Raw genomic sequence first — 15,500 nt, 5'->3', positions numbered from 1 at the left:
TGAACTGTGTTTTCTGAAGAACTTTAATAGATAGTGCCTAAATATTAGGGATCCTTTGATTAGAAAGTGCCCATAAATCCTGGCCCTCTATAACTGAGTTTATATGCATATTGCTAGGAGAATTATCATAACGGGTCCCATCCGACTCATTAGGGCTTTCAAGCCTGATAAAACAGAATATTTAATGCCTTGATTGTACAAGTAACAGCTTGTTTATGTGTTTCACAGAACTGTAACAAAAAGAATGACTACTGTTCTCACAATTGATTTGGAACCATTGTATAAAAAGTCCAAAATTCATTCATTCAGCAAGCATTATTGACGAGCAAGTAAGTGCTAGCCAGTATTTTGGGTTCTGGGTGGGCAAAGGTGAACACAAGCATAAGGTCTGAGCTTTCATGGAGCTTACATTAGAGAGTGTGGGGACAGAGAATAAATAAGCAAATAAATCATATTTTAATAAATGCTGAAGGAAGTAGAGTGATGTGATAGAAAGTGATTGGGATGCAGTCAAGGAAGACCTTTCTTGAGGAGGTAACACTCAAGCTGAGCTTTAAATAAAAAGAAGCCAGCCATGCAAATATAGGGGAAAAGCCTTCCAGCTTCTCGGACTAGCTAGTGCAGAAACTGGCTGAAGTGACTTTGGCAAGTTCCAGGGTCTGGAAAGAAAGGGGTGGGGTGGAAGGGGGGTAGGGAGGTGAGGGAGGATGGGAAAGAGGAGGCAGTAACAGTCAGAGCCTAGTGAAATGAAAAAAGTCTAGGTCAGAGAGGTAGAGGCTAGGCTCAGAACAGGTAGGCAAAATAAGAGCAAGAAGAAGGAAATAGAAAGTGATGCTCCTTTTTGATCAATTCTATTTCCTTTCGTAGAGTATTATCACTTACTGTTTTGCAGGTACTGTTGGACTGTTGGCAATTAAAAAAAAAAAAAAGTTGCCCTGCTGAGAGTGGGAGAGGAGCCGTCTGTGGTCACCTGGGTCTTTTCTGGCAGATAAATGTCAAGCTGTGTTCAGAATTCAACAAAATGTTCAACTGAGAGCACACTTTTTCTCCTTAGAGGATTTTGTCTTGTATGCTATTTAAAATTGCATAGTGGGTACCCTGAATATGTTCTAGTAAATGAATCCTCCTTTGCTTCCAGCTGTGTATGAATTTAGGGTTGAAGGTTGGGCAAGTGATAATAATATAACCCCGTTGGTCTACAAAGATGTCCATCAGGATCTAAGTTTGAAGTTGTTTTTTGTAGGGAGGCAGGTTTTATGTTGCAACATTTCCACTCTTGTCTGGTCTGCCTGATGACTAATAACACTGAGCTGAGGTGTAGGTTGGTGCTAAAAGTTCACTCGGTGGATTACAGTAGATAAATGACCATTGTGGGCTGAATCCCACTATGTCGGCATCTTTGGGCTGGCATGTAACCAGGGGATGTAACCTACTTTTGCCTTCTGTTGGGGCCATTCATCTCCAATAGTCAGCTGCTTTTCAGCCTCACCTTGACCAGATTGTCCACTTGAGAAGCCCAATCAGGACTCCTCCTTGATTTGGCCCTCTTCTGCCATGTCACAGTGGGCTGAAACAGAAAGAATATGCTGTTTTCTTCTTTTGAACCCCACAACAGTGACTAGTGTGTTCTTTGAGTGAATTGGCCCTTTGAGCCATGTGGTTGAGAGACTTAAATGTTGCTTGGGCTGTTTGTAGTAAAGTCGGTATTAGAAATGCTAAGTAAAACCTTTTAGTGTTTGGGGGAAAACAAATCTGAAATTGAGGACTTGTCACCTGTTTTAAGTTCTGCTACTTTAGTAGATTTGGTAGGTGGATTGCCAGAACTAACGAACAGGGCTTGCTGGGCAGTCCTCAGGGTATTGAGGGGGGTGGAATAGAGCCTGGTACTGAATTACTGAATTCCGACTTGAATACCAATGGAAAGTCTTTTAGTTAGCAAGCAAGTGACTGAAGTGAACAGCTAGGACCAGGAAAACAATAGACTCCACTGTTCTGTACTGCAGACTAAGTCAAAGATTTGAGAACTGATGATATATATATAATATATATAGGTTAAATATATATATAATATATATAGGTTAAATATATATATAATATATGTAGGTTAAATATATATATAATATATAGGTTAAATATATATAGGTTAAATATATATAGGTTAAATATATATATATATATATATATGTCTAGGTTAAAGAGTTTTGGACTTTGTATGCTAATGCTGGGCTTCAGATGCTCTGGCCAATGGATTATTAAGCTGTCTACTATTCATCTTCATTTCAATGGCTTATTATAACTCAGGGTATGAAAATATCCTGTAGGTTGAAATATTATCAGCTAGTTTGTAGACTAGTGGCTCTTTTCTAATTTCTGAAAGGGGGTGGATATGTAGGAGGGGACTTGAACATGGGGAGAAGCCATTGACTCCTACGTTGGCCACTGATTGTGTTTGGGGAAAGAATCCACCAATCTAAATGAATGTGGAGTCTTGGAGTTGAGCTGGCCTTTTAATCTAGGGTACCAGTTGATTTCTTTCTTGAACTTTGGGGGCTTTTGGACAAACTCTTCTGAGAGGTGGGCAACCTAGGAGGCCAGTTGATGCCACTTAGTTTTAGAGTTGTATTGCAGTAGACTTAAAATTAATCTGATTTTGCTGTTTTGGTATCTGTGCTGCAGTAAGAGTTAATTGTACACTGGCTGCCAGTTGTTTTGAGGTGAAGATGTGGTAACTCAGATTGAAACAATGGTAATTACGTGGTAACTCCTATTTCCCCGGCTCTTGATAACTTACAATTACTTCTTTGTGTCTCTTTACAGATGTTGATACCAGTGAACCAGGATCAGTTCTCCCTAAGTGTTGCACAGTGTTCTGAAGCTCTTTGTACAAAGGACCAGTGAGTTTGAGTTAGTGTCTTTCACTTCAAATCTAGTTTCACTGGTTCTTGTGTCTGTTTTTCTAGGTGATGGAAGGTCTTATTTCTTTTGGGAGAACAAAGAGATTATCACAGTACCTCACCATTTAATTAACGATTACAAAGTATAACTCAACATATTAATTTAGTAAAATAATGAGAAAAAGGGTTGGAAGCTCAAACTCTAATTCTTTGAAGTTGTGATGTGCTGAAAGGAAAAAATGGGAGGGGGAAGGAAAGTCCCACATGATCTTCTTTTAGATGTGTGTGAATGAAACTTTATTTAAATACTGTACATCAGAATAGGGAAGATCAGTAAGTCAGTGTTGAGATGGTGATTAGCCCTTGTTGTGGCAAAATAAGCCACCTATGGCCAGTGCCCATATACCAGCCTGAGTGCATGGAAAGGTAGGCATCATGTTAATGACTCCTCCTGACTTCCTGAGGGTGTGGCTTTGCTCAGGACTATCCTTTGAGCTGTGCTGTGTTGTTTGGTTTTGGGCTGAATTGCAGTGTGGAAGCTTAGATTGCTATAGGAAACATTCTCTTTGTCCCTGTTGTGCCATGCTCTGCTGGAGGGCTCAACCTGAGGACTTGAGGACTGGAAATAATTCTGTAACTGAGGCCAGACCAGATATGACTGACAGAGGATCTTGGATAGTACCCCCTGCATAGTGTAGGAGTTTTGTTTTTGGAGAGTTGTTTAGCATCTTTTGTAGCTACTGCCCCAGTCTCTGCTTGTCATTCTAGGAGACAGTGTGCTGGAAAGACTTGCCTCCCCTTATTTTATTAATAGATTGCTTCCACCCTATCAGGACAGCAGAGTTTGGTTCTAGTTTTTAGTTCTTGTTGGTTGATGAAGGGTTTGGTCTCTCCAGTGTTGGCTTAAAGTGGGTTGGTGTGTGATCTATAATTTTGATTCTGAGTAAGAGTCAAGTGATAGCATTTAATGTATTGAATGCAGTTCATTCCTCTTTCTCCAGTTTAGGAAGAAGCCGGAAAAAGACCCTCAAAGAACCTTACTATCTGGTGTGGTGTTTGTTTGAAACTGGGCTCTGTGGAACTCTGGTGGGTCGTTGCTGGAGTACATTTGTGGTTGGGATGAGGGAGTTTTGCTGTCTGCCTTCCATTTCAGCCCACTGTGCTTCACTCTGTGAAAGTTAACTTTAATATTCTCTTATATTGGGCTTCCACAGAAGATTTCAATGGAACAAAACGTTCTGAGACCAAAAACAGGTTGAAAAGCGGTGATTTAGTCGGGAAATGGAAATCTAGAAAGGTTACAGTAAACTTGCTTGAAGTTACAGAGTGGAGTACTGGCAACTATAGGACTAGAATCGGGCCTTCTCTGTGCTAATTTTGTTTTCTCATTTGCTTTACTTCATATGTGTCTTTGTAGGCACTTAGTTTGTTTGAGTTGAATTGAAATCCTTGCTGCTTGGTCTTTTATATATTCTCAGTTCTTTACTCAAACATTTTGTCACAAACTGCTGTTCTTTCAGAGAAGACTCCTTATAACCACCTTTGAAGCATATGCGAAATGAGGCTATAAGTGAGTAATGGCACCTGTAAGTAGCTGACCCTTTCTCCTCAGTATTCCTGAAAGTGACAGTAGTTCTCTCAAATAGGAGTTGAGGCTTTATCTCTGTAATTTCTTAAGCCAGTGGGCTGTGGAGAATACCTATTCAAAATGCTGAACCAAATACACTACTTCCTTTTCCCAGTGACTTGCCCTGGAATCCGAACAGGAAAACCTGGGTATATCCATTGACAGAACAGTTTTAGAACAGCTCTGGGAAAGAACTACAATGGCCACATTCCTTTTTTTTTTCTTTTTTTCTTTGTGAAGCAAATTTGTTTTCAGTTAAACTCTAGCTTTATATCTACTTGATTACCTAGTGGCTGCTCTTTAAACTGAAAGGGAAGGGTAGGAATCCACTGCAGTGAGGGCTGGCACTCTAGTAGCCTGGGTTCTAGGTGGCAGGATCGTGGATACGCTGGAATTCCCAGGTCCTCAGAGGAGACATTATTCTCAGTTCGAATGACACTTTCTTGCTTCCGAGTAGAATTCAAAAGTGAGAAGTGATAGAGTGAATGCCCTGTTTCCATTTTTTAGAATGTTTCCATGGTTCTTTTTCTCTAGTAAATTAGTTTTTTTTGAAACAACTAGTCATTTGTTCAGTCATTTACTCAAAACAGTTGGTTATGGCTAATGCCTATGGTAAGGAAAAGTTTGCGGGTTTCCTAACATTTTATGAAAGAGAAAAGTCTAAAGACTTTTGAAGGCTTTTATTTTATTTTATTTTATTTTATTTTATTTTATTTTATTTTATTTTATTGTTTATTTAGTTTGGGGGGGAGGGGCAGAGAGAAGAGAGAGAGAGAGAGAGAGAGAGAGAGAGAGAGAGAATCCCAAGCAGCCTCCCCCAACACAGCGCTCAGTCCCACAAACCCAAGAATATGACCCGAGCTGAAATAGAGCTGAAATCGAGTTGGAAGCTCAACTGACTGAGCCACTGAAGTGCCCCCTGAAGGCATTTAGATAGGTGGGTTCAGTGGTGGAAGAAGAGGGTGTGTAGGGAAGGACTTTGGGAAGGCGAGGTGGTCGGGGTGGTGGTAGTGGTATTGTGGACTGGGTGTATATATAGGGTGAAGAGAAATGCCCATTGGTGGTCCAACTGGGAAAGGGTAGAAAACGCTAACGATGGCACTTAGCGGGGGAAGAGTGGGTAGGGAAGGAGCAGGCCCACAAGATTGCCCAACTTCAGGGAACAGTGTTCCCAAGGAGAGGGACGGGGAACCTGTGGAGTTGGGTAATCCAGGGGCCCTGGCCAGGTCTCTGACCACAAGTGTTCTCTCCCATTACTGGAAAGTATATTTCTGATGGGGAGGGGTGAATGCAGGGATGCAGTATCTGGTTTGACCAGATTGGTCTTAAAGATTGCTTACTGAGTGCTGGCCTAAGTTTTTTGAGATCTCTGTCTCTTTTGATTTTACTTTTGACAAATCAGAAGTTGGTAAACAGGAGGGAATGTAATGTCCCTGGTCACATTAGAGTTTGGGTAAAAGTACAAATGAAGCAAATACTAGGCGGTGGTGATTGTCATTTAGCATCATCTGCTATCCAGAGGGAACAGTTAATGTAAACTATCGAGGTAATTCGTGATTCTCTCATGGGAGAGAATCTCATGGAGACTATAATAAATGTGGAATAAATCACAACTTAAATTATTAAAGAATAATCATTTTTGGTTTCAATTTCTACAACATTCCATGTTTTCTTTAGCAGGTCAAATTAGTCCATGAGCTTTCTTTTAAAAGAAATTTTATTCTACCAGGTACTTACAGATCTGTCCATAGAGCCATATTTTCTACTTGCACTGAAAATGTCAAGTAGTGCTCTGAATTGGTGACAGCTATAGATTTAATGATTAGATCAAGCAGGGAAGTGGCTTCTGAGCACCAGTTAGATTGGTTTTAACGTAAACCTCTTTTTCTGAGGTTATTAATTATGTTCCAACAACAATTCTCTGACACAACCTGAGTGTCCAACAATTCAATTCTGACACAAACTGCCTGGAGTGAGTGCATACCCCACAAGTTAATGGTTCAGTCTCATAAGATTGCCCCACTTCAGATACCAGCCACAAGTATCAGTTAGCCCCAGAGTACCTGCACTTCTGCCTGACAGGCTAAAAATTTGGGGTTCCTCACAACCTCCCTCCCTCAGGTTCAATAATTGCCAGAACATTTGACTCACAGAACTGGGGAAAGTGTATTTATGATTACAGTTTCACTATAAAGGATACAAACCAGGAACAGCCAATTGGAAGAGGGGCATAAGACAAGATCTGAATTGGTACAGCTTGCATGTCCCCCCTTGGTTATTGCTGCCTCCCAGTACATCAGTGTGTTCACCAAGCCTGGAGCTCCCCTAGCCTGGTTTTAGTTTCAGTTGAGGTTCCTTGATGTAGTCATAACTGATTGAATCATCAGCCTGGTGATTAAACTCCAGCCACCCTTTGCGCCCCTTCCCTGTGGTCTGGAGATGAGGCTGAAAGTTCCAGCCTTTTAATCTTGTGTCTGCTCTTTCTGGTGAGGCCAGCCTCTGCCGTGAAGGTGTCTAAGGGCCAACCCTGAGTCACCTCATTAGCATAAGTTCCAGTGTGGTCCAACCAGGATCCTTATGAATAACAAAGGACACTTCTATCTGTAAGGACATACCAAGAGTTTTAGGAGCTCTGGCACAAACTGGGGACAAAGACCAAATATATTTTTTTATTCTACTACACTAATAATCCAGCTTTGCATTCCATAAGTAGATGCTACCTAGAGAAGGCTACCTAAAGTTAATTTAGGTGAGAAGTAACAGTATGCATTTATTGTTAATTTGATGGAGGTTTTGGTCAAGAGAGTGCAAATTAAATAGCTTCAGATTACAAAAGAACAAACTTCTCCCTCAGTCAATATGAAATGGCATTCTCAGAATGTGTTATAGTTTCTTGGATTTCACAGGTGCTGTAGCTCTAGACTTGCCTAGTGCAAGAAATGAGCTCCCTTAAGAAATCAATTACACAATATTCATGTTTTCTTTTGGTGTGACGTTAAAGATTCAGGTGTACATAGTGCACTGGTTAAGAGCATCAGCCTAGTCTGGTTTTTAGTCTGAACTTTACCACCTACTTAAATGTTGATCTTGGATGAGCCACTTAACATCTCTAAGTCTCATTTTTATATTTTTCATGTATAAAGGGAGGATAATCATAGCAAATACTTGTAAGTCAGTAAGACAGTCCATTTGAAGGCTTTGGCACCGTGCCTGGCATGCGAATATATATATATATATATATATATATATATATATATATATATATATATATATAAACATCTAAGAACATCAGCTGTTATTAGCTATGTGCATACATAGCTAAGCTCACCTGGGTTGGCACGTCCCAAGGGGCCAGGAACTATATCATTTTACTTCCTTTTATAGGGAGACATATAGGACAGCGTATAAAACATTGCTGGGCACACAGTAGACACAGGTTATCTGTCACTTGAAAATAAAACCTGCTCTGGGTATCTGGGAAGTATAGGAGTGACTCTGTGATGGAAACTTCCAGCCCATTTCCAGAGCTGGCCTAAAACTAAGAGATGGAAAATCTCCCTGAAACTATAGAGCATGCAGGAGTCTAGCAATGGGCACTGGGGCTCAGTAGCAAAGGTACTGTTAAACCAAAAAAAAGGGAAACTGATCCAGGAGACATTTTTATCTTTTGCAGTATACCTTGAGTGCATTGAATTGGGCATAATCACATGAGACTGTGGGAAGGAAACAGCGAGTCTATTTCAGCCAGTCTAGAAAAACCTTAGAGAGTCAGCTAGCCAAGTACTATGTTGTGTGTGTGCTTCTCAGAGAAAGTGAAAAGCCCAGATACACTGGTAAAGGGCTTACCAGCTGCTTGAGGTTCAGTTGTTGGTGAACTCCCCTAAGGCCAGCTCTCTGATTCTCCCTGTAGCTCACCCATCTAGAGATTCTACTCTGGTGGGACCACCCCTGGACTTAGATCCTAGTCCGGGCTCCACCACCGGTTATTCTGTATTTTTGAGCAAGTTACAGGCCCTCTTTGAGTCTGTTTCCTTAACTGTGACATAAACGATTTGAGATGAAATCACTGTTTCGCAAAGTGTGGCTTTGGTTATATTCTTAGTGTATATGCTGCTGAAATGAGCACGCAAAAGTGTTTTTTTTGTACTATTGATGGTACATAAGATTTTTGGTGGTACACAGATGAGACCTTCTTGTTTACTAGTTCTGTATTTTACTGTGTATTAATGAAAACAAAACTAGCATGCCCAGACCTGTGACTTCATGGATAGTGTTGCTTAAGATAATATTAAAGTGGATATGATTTTTTTATGCTTTTAAGAAAAATATTGGGTGAACAATAGTTGATGGTAAATGGATATGTAAGATCATAAAGGCTGTCTAGGAAAGGCTGAAGTTTGTAATTCTAAGGTTCATTAATTCTGCTTCAGTGCCACACCTTCATGAAGTCCTCTGGGGGACACAGAACAGGTTCAAATTTGAGTGGATTTAAAGACTTGCCTCACTCAAGCAAATTGACAAATTTCTATTTCTGCATTCATGGTGAAGATATCCGTAAGTAGGCTGTATAGAATTTAAAATATTGTAGATGTTAGTAGTGGTGGCTTTTTTTTTAACGAATGAAAAATAAGTAGTAATGCTTTCTCTTTCACTCTAAGCAGTTTTCCTACAACCTGGACTGATCTTTTTTCCTTTCACTTTTTGGGGTTGGGACTCCCCATAGAAGCAGCTAGGATTTTGACCTATTCTGTTGGGGAGGGAGAAAAAGCCAACACTCGTGCTCTCTCTCACTCTTACTTACTTATTTATTTATCGATCTATCTACTTACTATTTATTTATTTATTTATTTATTTATTTATTGCCAGCCCTCTCTCTTGAATGCATGCTAGTGCATGTATTCTAGGTTCTGGAAGGCTGAGGCTGTGCCCTATCTTAATCTTACTGGTAACTTCTTTAAAGGTATAGTGTGACACCTGCCCTAAAATGAAGTTAAACACTGAGACAAGCTTTATTTAAAATTTTATTTCACTTTTGTTTTATTGGCTCATAACTCAATGGGGGTCTTGAGAAGTAAACTGAGCAATGGTAAAAAAAAAAAAAAAAAGAAAGAAAGAAAGAAAGAAAAAGTATTGTGGGAGGTGCTTTCTTTTTAAGTAAAATCCTAGAATAAAACTGAAATCTTGATTGCATAATAGGAGCTAAGAAAGTTGCTTTCACATGTAGTCTGTTTTCTCGAGATTGTTTTTTTGTTTTGTTTTGAACCTTAATTACCTGTGTTCCCTTGACATTTTCTGTGTATCTTCACACTGTCATCTTTCACTATCTACTTTGCTTGTTGGCCAGTGTTCTGCAAGTGATAGTGTTCTGTAATTACTTCAGCATAAAGGCCCATGCATCTGGTATAGTTCCGTGTAATAGTTTAATGTTTCAAATTATAATTTAAAAGAATTGCTATAAAGATGGTTCCGTGTCTATTACCTTTTGTGCTATGTGTTATCTAGCTAGTCAAGATGAGGTCAAAATTGAGCACAGTGGTGACAATGATGTAGCCCAAGATGATTTTCCTCCTTCATTTATTTAATACAGAGTTTCTACTTGATTTCATAATGAGAAACTCTTCAGATGTTTCCCAACTGAGGTAAATCTAACGTTCCAAGCCACAAGCCCTCAATACTTGGTAAATTTTCGTTTTGTCATTCATACAGTTTTGTCTCCTGAGAGAAGTGGTGACTTGCGGTATTGGGCACACTGGGAAAGGGAAAAAGCCTTTACTCAGGCCTATAATTTTGCAGGATTAAAAAATCTTTTTTTCTCCAGTAAAATCTCTTTCATGACATAGATGACATTCATCCTTTGTGCAGATTCACAAGACTGCCTTACTCATTGTAGATGTCTTTCAGAGTCCATTTTCCTTGGCGCAGAGTTTAGTCATTACTTATATATTATTGCTGGTGAGTCGGGGGAAATCCTAAAAGGGGATGGAGAGGAGTCGTGACATTTGCCCTTGGTCTGTAGACTAGGATTTGCAAAGCTAGAGTGAGGTTGTTTATTTCTTTCTCTTCTTGGAAAATTGCCATTGGATCAATGAGTCTTGGTTAAGATATCTTGTGGGCAGCTGAGTCGTTGGGCCTTTAAAGATGAGAGCCCCATGAAATACTATTCTTTCCCAGTCATACAAATAATTATCTCCATGGTAGTAGAATCTCCACAGAAGTGTAAGCATTCAAGATCACACATTTAAAAAGATAAAATGTAATTTAGAGTCAGAATGAAAGATGTACAAACAGTGGTAGAGTTCCAAACCTTCTGAAGTCATTCTTCCATGTTTCCAGCACTTACTGGAGTAAGACGACTTACTCTGGTGTTCTCATGGAAGACTAACATTTTAATTCTTGTTGGAAATTGAACTTTCATGGTAACTTGAAGTAAAAAAAAAATAATAATAATAATTGCCAGCTTTAACTCTTAACTCTAAACCTCCCTAATCAAAGAACCAGAATTACTTAGTTTGTCAGGGCATTTGCTTTTCTAAGTTCCAGCTCAAAACCATTGCTCGGCCTAGCAGAAAGAGATAATAAAATGTTATGCAACAGGTAAAAATCTTTCCAGTTGCCTTTTCCCCCATTTGGAAGGTTACAGTTTTTCCTTCCCTCTGTGTAGTTTGGCCTAAGTTTCCCCTCAGTCTGATTTGTCGCTTTACCATTTGCATACAATGCTTAAGTTGACTCACTCAACACCAAGTTCTGCAGGTCTCCTGCATTTAATGCTTCTGACTCAGCCCACTGAAGTGAAAGAGCTTTTGATTACAGTAGCAGCTTAACAGAACAAAACTTTTATTTTTAATTTTTTTAATGTTTATTTATTATTGAGAGACAGAGCATGAACAGGGGAGGGGCAGAGAGAGAGGGAGACACAGAATTGGAAGCAGGCTCCAGGCTCTGAGGTGTCAGCACAGAGCCCGACTCAGGGCTCGAACTCACAAACCGCAAGGTCATGACCTGAGCCGAAGTCGGACGCTTAACTGACGGAGCCACCCAGGCGCCCCAACAAAACTTTTAAAAACACACTGTTAATAGCACTCTCAGTTTCCAAACAGATGCAAGATATTCTAAGAAGAACCATCCTATATAGTTTTCAAATTAGACGTATATGAGAAGGGGACCAGCTTTCCCAGACTGAATGTGGATCATTCATAGGGAACTTCTGAAACTCAAAACTAGCTTTGTAACCTAGAAAACTTTGGCCTTCAGATTAGATGCTTTCACCATTGTATTCAAAATGAAGTGTGTGTGGTCTGAATTTTTCTTAAAGGACTGACTCTAGGATTGGATGCACAACATGTGTTTATAGGTTGCCAACTATTCATTCCGGTACATTTAAGTGCCTTTTGTGTATCTTGTTCTTAAGGCCCTTATGATGTGGTAGGAAAAGTGACATAAGAACAAGTAGAAAATGTAAAACCGTTGCCAAAAAATATCAGTGCCATAAATGAAGATGTGGAGGGGCAGAAAGGCTCTAGGTCAGCTTGAAGGAGTCAGGAGAGGAGTCCTGTGGGAGGTAAACATCTCCGCTGAGCTTGACAGACATAGACCAGAGAGTGAGATGGCATTCAGTAGAGGTAACAGGATGTGTAAACCTAAGCATGAGAAGCGGTGGCATTTTGGGGAATGGCAGGTGTTTATGGCTGAGGGATGGGGAATATATGAGATGGGGAGAATGACAGTAGTTGAGGCCAGACTCAGAAGGGCTTTCTTTGTATGCCTTATTGAGTTTGGGATTGTGTTTTGTAGGTGAAGGGGAACTATTAAATAATTTTGAGTAGGGACGCAGCATAGTCAAGTGTGTGTGTGTGTGTGTGTGTGTGTGTGTGTGTGTGTGTGTAAAAGATCATTCCAGTGACAGTGTGAAAGAGGTTGGAGGGAGCAATCTCAGAAGTAGGGAAACTATTTGTGAGGGTGCTCCAATAAAGATGTCAGGGGCCTGAACTGTAGAATTACTGAGGATGGGTAGATAGTCAAGAGTAAGAATTTACAAAGTCTGCCTTAATCTGATAAAACTTTATTGTTTGGATGTCCCGCATGGGTCAGTAGGCTGAAGGGTGCCCTGTTCTATACAGTCACTCAGAGGCCCAGGCTAATGAAGATTCCACTCTTGTGTACTATCTTGGTCACCATGGCAGGGGAAAAGATGGCTGAAATGTCACGTGCCAGCTCAGTGTTTAGGGTTAGAAACGGTAAGAATCACAACTGCCTACAGCTCATTGGCCAGAAATAGACACATTTCCCCACCTCACTGAAAAGAACCTGGGAAACTGGGGGAGCAGATGGACAGTTTGGTGAGCTTTTCTGTGCCACAGTGTAGGGATTTGGGTAAAGTGGGTTTTTTCTGAGATTATTTCAGTGTATCAGCAGTACCAACTTCGTAGGGTAGATGTGGGGATTAACTGCTGTCATGACTCTAAAATGCCTAGTATTCTGTCTGGCACAATAAGGCTATTGAAGGGGACCTTTAAGTTTGATCTTGAGAGTTTCTCACTGTGGGTCATATCTAGTGAGTATAATCAAAAGTTAAAAACCAAATTAAAGAAAAGGAATAAATTATAGTGCATCCTAGAAGTGAGGGTAAGGTAAATATTGCTTCATGAAACTTTTGAGTTATATGTGTATTTACATGTGTATTTGGTCAGGGGGTAGTGTTCATTCTCCCTGAAGGCTGCAGTTAAAGTGGAAGGCACTGATCTTGTTCTGTCTCTCATTTCACGGTAACTGAAAGCTTATACATACCACACAAAAAACTATTCATTTTATTTAAAAAAATTTTTTTTAAGATTTTATTTTGGGGCGCCTGAGTGGCTCAGTTGGTTAAGCGTCTGACTTTGGCTTGGGTCATGGTCTCATGGTTCGTGGGTTCAAGCCCCACATTGGACTCTGTGCTGCCAGCTCAGAGCCTGGAGTTGTTTCAGATTCTGTGTCTCTCTCTCTCTCTGCCCCTCCCCTGCTCACACTCTGTCTGCCTCTCTCTCAAAAATAAGTAAACATTAAAAAATTTTCTTTTAAAGTTTTATTTTATTTGAAAGAGAGGTGAGAGCACACACGGGGGAGGGGGAGGAGAGAGAGAATCCCAAGTAGGCTCCATGCCCAGTGCAGAGGCCGGCGCGGGGCTCAGTCTCAGGACTGTGAGATCATGACCTGAGCCGAAATCAAGAGTCAGACACTTAACTGCCTGAGCCACCCAGGCACCCCTAACGATTTTATTTTTAAGTAATCTCTGTACCCAACTTGGGGCTCGAACTTACAACGCTGAGATCAAGAGTTGCATGTTTCACCTACTGAGCCAGCTAGGCACCCCAAAAAACTATTTTAGTATGGTTTTTGAAAGAGTTAGTTTAAATTTCCATATTTTAAAAACTGTGGGTTTGAAAAGCATTATCCTTAATTACGAAAAACAGTAAAACATGGGTTTGAATTTTAGCTTTGCCACTTGCTAGCTGTGTGCCCTTATATAAGTTACTGGTATTTTCTGTGTCTTAGTTTTCTCATCTATAAAACAGTGATAATACCTACCTACTAGGGTATGATTGTTGGATTAGTTCACATGTGTAAAATGTTTTGAAAATGTTGGGTAGTACATTGTAAAACTCATGTAAGCATTTGTGGACGTGATTGTGTAAAACTGGCTAGTACCATGCATGTAGGTAGATTTGTGCGGTGTGCTTGGTACAAAGTAGGTGCTTATTCTTTAGAAAATGTTTGTTAGGTGCCAGTTAGCTCTTTTCACATTACCATGCACACTCCCTGCCTTCTTAGAACTTGTAATCTAAGATGTAATAATAATAATATCCTTTATCTTCTGTGCACGTGTTATTTTTGGCTATCTGCTTTGGTGTCATGAATGTTTATGTTCAATAGGAGTAAAGAATACATAATGCATTCAAGCTTTGAATGCATAATAGAAATAACAAATTGTCTATTATAGGGGCGCCTGGATGGCTCAGTCGGTTGAGCGTCTGACTTCCGCTCAGGTCATGATCTCATGGTTCGTGCGTTTGAGCCCTGCGTCGGGCTCTGTGCTGACAGCATGGAGCCTGGAGCCTGCTTCGAATTCTGTCTCTCTCTCTCTCTCTCTCTCTGCTCCTCCTACCGCTCATGCTCTGTCTCTCTCTCTCTCTCCCCTTCAAAAATGAATAAAAAAATTAAAAAAAAACCCAAATTGTCTACTATAATAAAATGTCAGCATAGGCAGTTCCTATAAAAATTCAGTCAGGAGAACTTACTGGAGGAGAAACCAACAAAATACTTTCCTTTCTGGATTTAAAAAAACTTTTGGCCTGCAAGAAACAAGTATCAAATTTGTTTATAAGATTGTTAGGTTGATTTCTCTTGCAGTGAGTAGTTGGTGTCAGCCAACTGATGAGCAGTGAGAAACGTGCTGTGCCTTTCTCAGGGCAGTGGTGGATGATGACTTTCATTTTGATAAGCCAGTTGGTGATACTGAGGAGTAGTGCCCTGGGTGAATAGGAGTTAATCCTGGCTGCCTGGCAGAAGTGGATTTGTTATATAATTTATGGCACCCAGAAGCCCTTTGGGGAGGTCTTTATTGTCTTATTATCAAGACAGTATCCATCTAGGCCTGAAGATTAATTCTTGTTGCTCCCATCTAGTTCCACCAGAGTGGTTCTCATAACTGAAAGGGTAGCAGTTTGCTGTGAAATGCCTGCACTTGGCTTTTGCTTTGACACAAAGGTATGTTAATCAAGAATGGCTATTAGAAATCCAGAAATGTTTCAGTTAGTGATTTATTAATAGTGTAGAGGACTTTTTTTCTTGTTAAACTGATTTAACTTTTGTAAAATGAGTCATATTCAGGGTTTCAAATATTTCCTCTTTGACTAGCCTCACAAAAGGTGTATGAACATTTCTGTCTTGTAAATTGCTGCTGCCGTTCATTTGTGTCTGTTTTGCCATTGCTGAAACAAATA

General features: G+C 40.1%; 1 protein-coding gene across 14 annotated transcripts in view; it reads left to right on the top strand.

Annotated features, from left to right (window-relative positions):
* The window catches only part of DCUN1D3 (defective in cullin neddylation 1 domain containing 3), a 39,152-nt gene that overhangs the window by 2,180 nt on the left and 21,472 nt on the right, over window positions 1–15,500 (top strand). For 4 of the 14 annotated variants that reach the window (XM_015067162.3, XM_027043098.2, XM_027043089.2 and 1 more), the window contains exons 2-3: window positions 229–329; window positions 2,818–2,904. The exons of 4 other annotated variants lie outside the window; for them this stretch is intronic. The gene's annotated coding sequence lies outside the window, so the exon portion shown is untranslated. Of the gene's footprint in view, window positions 1–228; window positions 330–2,817; window positions 2,905–8,951; window positions 9,076–15,500 lie in introns of all 14 variants that reach the window. 6 more of the 14 variants (XM_027043101.2, XM_027043096.2, XM_027043090.2 and 3 more) reach the window with 5 other exon arrangements.

Source organism: Acinonyx jubatus, chromosome E3, assembly GCF_027475565.1.
Source record: "Acinonyx jubatus isolate Ajub_Pintada_27869175 chromosome E3, VMU_Ajub_asm_v1.0, whole genome shotgun sequence".
In the NCBI taxonomy this organism is placed as follows: Eukaryota; Metazoa; Chordata; class Mammalia; order Carnivora; family Felidae; genus Acinonyx; species Acinonyx jubatus.
The sequence above is the reverse complement of the archived record's forward strand: the minus strand, read 5'-3'. Positions and strand labels throughout refer to the sequence as shown.